Genomic DNA, 5,404 nt, shown 5'->3' on the forward strand with positions numbered 1-5,404 from the left:
TGGTTTCATGTGAAAGAGCCAATCAGCTCCCTGTAACTATGCTTCTCGCTTCTGTATCAGTGCTTCTGCTCTAAACCCTATAAAAAACCCAGCTTTCCACCCGGAAAGGCGCGTAAAGTCATCTGAGTGGCTTTCCGCCCGGGTACCCGTGTATCCAATAAAGCCTCTTGCTGTTTGCATCTGAACGCCTGGCCTCGCTGTTCCTTGGGAGGGGGTCTCTCAGACGAAAGATACCCTCCGGGGGTCTTTCACTACCAGCTTCTTAATGTGACCCAACCGGGCCATTTTAAAGCTTGCTGGCTGTGTGTACCACAGAGGACCAAGTCACAGGTACCGCTGACAGCCTCTGCAGTGACTCTGTCAAGCAACCTCACCTCACCGTTTACTAACTGCCCTGACTCTATTGTTGCCACAACCCCCTACCTTTCTCATATCACCCTCTTTGGCATGGCAAGCTGTTTCAAGGCATCTGGGACACACTCGGTAGGAATGCTAAATTCTTTAGACTGTAATGAAATTATAATCCTTAAAACCTCATCTTAACCCCAATGCCCTATCGGTAATAATATCTCGATTGTTTGTGACACTCAGGTCTACCATCATCTGCCTGCTCGTTGGTCAGGAGTTTGCGCTCTGGTACTTCTCTTCCCTGAGCTGGGGGTGATAGACGACAGAGAGGTCCTACCAATCCCTGTCATAGACTCAAAAGCTGCCTGGCAGGAGAAGAGGGCAATTCAAATCCTATCACTGCTGGCTGCTGCAGGAATCACGGCAGCTCTAGGGACCGGAACAGCAGGATTAGCTACCTCACTAACTTTGTATTATCAGCTTTCTTCCCAGTTCATCCAGGACCTTCAAAAAGTGGCTCAGACAATACTAACCCTCCAAGGACACAGATTGACTCGCTGGCAGCAGTAGTACTTCAAAACCAATTCGGATTGGATCTCCTCATGGCTGAAGAAGGTGGCCTTTGCCTCTTCCTCCAGGAGGAATGCTGTTTTTATGTCAACCAGTCGGGTATAGTAAAGGACAAAATCCAAGAACTTGAGACAGATTTACAAAAATGAAAGGAAAAGCTGGAGGCATCTAGCTCTTGGGCCTTTCAGAATCCCATATGGAAATGGATTCTGCCCCTTATCTCACCTCTGGTGCTGGTCTTTCTGTTTTTGCTTTTTACACCCTGCTTAATTAACTTCCTTTCTACATTCTTCCAACAACAAATACCAAAAAATCTCTAAACAAACCATTAATCAGTTACTCTTACAGGATTATCAGCCTCTGACCACAGAGCCAGATGACTATGACTCTGATGGTGAGGACCAGCTGTACCCCGAGATAGACAACACCCCTAATCAGCAGGAAGTAGTTTGAAGAGCAAAAGTCGTCCCTGTGCCCTTCCCCCCACCATCACCCCTTCCTGGCTCCTCACTTTTTAACAAAACAAAAAGGGAGGAATGTTGGGATCAGTAAGCAGGCACCTCTACCGGCCAGCCCCAAGGGACCTGACAAACCGGTTATCAGGCATTTGTGAAGACATCAAAGAGGACCACCTGCTGATCACCTGGAACTATCTGTGCATGCCCTGGGTCACCCTATAAGAGAACTCCTGGAGCTCTCTCTCTCTTTCTCTCTGCCTCGTCTCTCTGCAACCCTCTTCCCCTAATAAACCTCCCATGTGGAACTGATCTCGTGGTGTGATTTGTGAACCTGCCGTGTAATCTTACAGGCACATGTTTTCTAACAGATGGTGGGCAATGTGATTGGAGCCCAGACCTACACCTCCACTGCCAAGTGCCTGAATATCAGCTCCTTGATCTTCAATGTCCTTATGGCCATTATGTGTATCATTATTGTCTCCATCATTTCTGTGGCAGTCTTTCAAGCCTTTTCACAAAGAATACCACATTCTAGATTCTAATCCTGGCTTTTGCTCGACTGTTCACATCTGGTCCTATCCTAGGCTGAGGCCTTGGCCCTACACATTGATTAGCACATGTTACCTTCACATATCTGTCCACTGTGGATTTAATAAAGTGAGCATGGTAGCTCTAAGTTCTTTCTTTCTTTCCTTCCTTCCTTCCTTCCTTCCTTCCTTCCTTCCTTCTTTCCTTCCTTTCTTCCTTCTTTCCTTTCCTTTTTTTTTTAATGAATACAGGGTCTCACTGTGTAGCTCTGAGTATCCTGGAACACAGTTTAGACCAGGCTGGCCTCGAACTCACAGGGATCTACCTGCATGTATTTCCTTGGTGCTAGAATTAAAGGTATGTGCTACTCAGTCACTATACCTGGCTCTGGTTCTGGTTTTTCTAGGTGCCAATATAACTTCAGCTGTGGTCAATGCTGCCCAGTTTCTGCTTCTACCCTTGGGGTATCCAGGCCTGTTGTGCCCCAGGCTGGACTGGAGGAAGTGAAGCTTCGTCAGGGTGGTGGGTACAGGCAGGATCATTAGTGTGCAAGCAAAGAACATACTCCTGGGAAGAGCTGCGGAGAACTGGTTTGTTTATGGGAGTCGGGGGATTCATGCTCCTTGGGAGGTAGCCAGGTCTCTGGGGTAAAGTTTGAGTGGCTGTGTACAATTGGACAGAGCAGGAGTGTTGGAAGACTATTTATTTGTATACTTAATGGCTGTAGGATCTGTGGGTGGGATTGGGGGCAAACCTTATAAGGGCAAACAAGGAGTGATGCCTCATAACTGTCAAGGTAATACATTCTTGCTGGGGTTGATGGTGGGGCAGCTGACCTTATGGTGCTATGTTGGGAGGGGAGAGGAAGGCAGCTCCTGCCATCAGGGTATTTAGGGTTGAAGCTCTCCTCAACCTTTCCTCCATAACCTTGGGTCATTATGGTGCCACAGTCAACAAGCAGTTGTTAGCACATGGAAGACTTTATGGTCAACAGTCTATCTTTAATGTCTTATGGTACTGAGCTGCTGGCCTCAGTGACTTTCATGGTGGTACCTGTAATCCCAAGAGTCGGGAGGTGGAGGCAGGAGAATAAACTTCACTGACATGCTAGCTTAAATGAGGCACTGTCCAAGCCAACCAACCAAAGTAAATAAATAAAACCAGATGTGTTTTCAATATTTAGAGACTGACACTGAGCATATTGGGTACATCCAGCTTTCCTCCTTTTCATGCAACAAATTTTATTTTTGACTCTCTTAATCACCAGGTTTTGGGATCACTTGAAGCTGATTAACTGATGTCAGACTCTAGCTCAGGCATGAAATTTATTCTTGTTCTAGTCAGGGTTGCTACTGCTATGATGAAACACCATGGCTAAAAGCAGATTGGGGAGGAGAAGGTTTATTTGGCTTACACATCACAGTTCATCATCATCATCCATCAGAACTGGAACTCAAACAGGGCAGGAACCTGGAGGCAGGAGCCAAACAGAGGCCATGGAAGGGTGCTGCTTACTAGCTTGCTTCCCCTGGATTGTTCAGAACCCAGGACTACCAATGTTGGGATCCATAAGCAGAGATCTCTACGGCCATCCCCAAGGGAGCTGACAAACTGGTTATCCGGCATCTGTGAGGCCACCAGACCTCAGTTCCCGCTGACTACCGGAAACTACCTACGCATGCTCTGGGTCCCCATATAAGAGAACTCGGAGCTCCTCCTCTCTCCCTCTTTCTCTCCTGCCTCGTCCAGAGATGGTTTCTGTGACCCCTTCCCCTAATAAACCTCCCACACGGAACTGGTCATGTGGTGTAATTTGTGAACCCGCCATGTAACTCTCTTCCACAGGATTCTAGCAACCAGCCCAGGGTGGCATCAGCCACAATGTACTGGGCCCTCCCCCATCAATCACTAATTAAGAAAATTCCCCACTGCCTTGCCTACAACCCAAAATTATGGAGGCAGTTTCTAAATTGAGGCTCCCTTCTCTAGATTGATCTAGCTTGTGTCAGGCTGACACAAAAGCTGCCAGCACAGTCCTCAAATTTGTATTAATTCTGGAGATGTTCAGATAGTTTTCCTGCAGTTCATCTTTTATTATTTCTATACTAAGCAAGAAAGGAAATGATGTCAGTATACAGGATAGGCATGTTTCCCATAAGCATTTGCAGCTTGTGAATATGGAATTCATACCTGTGGAAGTCTCTGCCTTCACATGGAGCTGGTCATGTGGTCCTGTGATATGGTTTTCCTAGAGAGTTGATGTAGTTCGGATAGGATGTATCAATACACAAAGCTTGTGCATTGAAGACTTGATCCTATGTATATGAGCACTATTTAGAGATGAAGCTTTGTGGGAGTGGATCATGAAGGCTCAACCTTTGCCATTGGATTGATCCACTGGTGGTTGGTAGTGGAAGTATGGACTTAGTTGGGGTAACTGGATCACTTAAGGTGTGTCCACAGTCTCTTCCTGTGACTCCCTCTTTGTTTCCTTTAAACCATAGATGAATAATTTGAAGCTGTGAGACAAACTAAGTCATTCTTTTTAAGTGATCCTGAAGGAACTAAGGATGGCAAGGGTGGCTCCATTTTGTTTCTTAGACTCTCTCTTAAGTTGACTGACCTTGGAGTAACTTGACCCCCACCTTTGGGTTCTGAGAAGGGCCACATAGCCCTCCACCCTGCAGGTAGTCGTAAATACAACAGAATGTGTTAATGGGTCCTCGTTGTCAGATGACATAAAAGCCACAGAATGTGTTAATGGGTCCTCCACTCCACCCAGCAGGCTATTGTACAGATATCTAAGATATCTGTCTGTTTGGCCAGGTGGCTTGGAACAATTAGCCTAAAGGTCATCTCAGTGGTTGAACCCCCACCCAAAACTTTCCCTTCCCTGTAACTGCAAGGCTTGGATTTCCCTGCCTGCCATTTTGCCCTTTAAAAACTCTGCCTCCCTGAGACTCAGGGCCTCACTTTCTAACCTGCTTCATCAGGAAAGATTGGCGTACCGAGCTTAAGCTTAAAGATCCTCGTGTGATTTGCAATGGACTTGACTCCTAGTGGTCTTTTGGGATCTCTTGAATTGGGCACAACACCCCCCCGCAATATTTGTCACATTACTAATAAACTGGATTTGGGGCATGCCAGCACTGAGAAGGTGGAGGCAGGAATATTCTAGGCTAGCTACATATAGTCCCTTTTCAAATAAGTAAGTAAGTAAGTAAGTAAGTAAGTAAGTAAGTAAGTAAGTAAGTAAGTAAATTAATTAATAAGAAAGGAAAAAGGGAATAAAGAAGGGGGGAAAGAAAGGAAGAAGGGAAGAAAGAATGAAGAGAAAAGAAAAAAAGGAAAAAAAAGAAAAAAGGAAAAGAAAAGAAAAGGAAAGAAAAGAAGAGAAGAGAAGAGAAAAGAAAAGAAGAGAAGAGAAGAGAAGAGAAGAGAAAAGAAAAGAAAAGAAAAGAAAAGAAAAGAAAAGAAAAGAAAAGAAAAGAAAAGAAAAG

At 45.5% G+C, this 5,404-nt stretch overlaps 1 pseudogene; it reads left to right on the forward strand.

The window, feature by feature from the left end:
* Nucleotides 1-1,918, forward strand: part of LOC129672607 (interferon-induced transmembrane protein 2-like) — a 4,589-nt pseudogene extending 2,671 nt beyond the window's left edge.
* Nucleotides 1,919-5,404: the final 3,486 nt, after the last annotated feature.

This window comes from Psammomys obesus, unplaced genomic scaffold (assembly GCF_907164565.1).
Source record: "Psammomys obesus unplaced genomic scaffold, mPsaObe1.curated_primary_1811, whole genome shotgun sequence".
Lineage (NCBI taxonomy): Eukaryota > Metazoa > Chordata > Mammalia > Rodentia > Muridae > Psammomys > Psammomys obesus.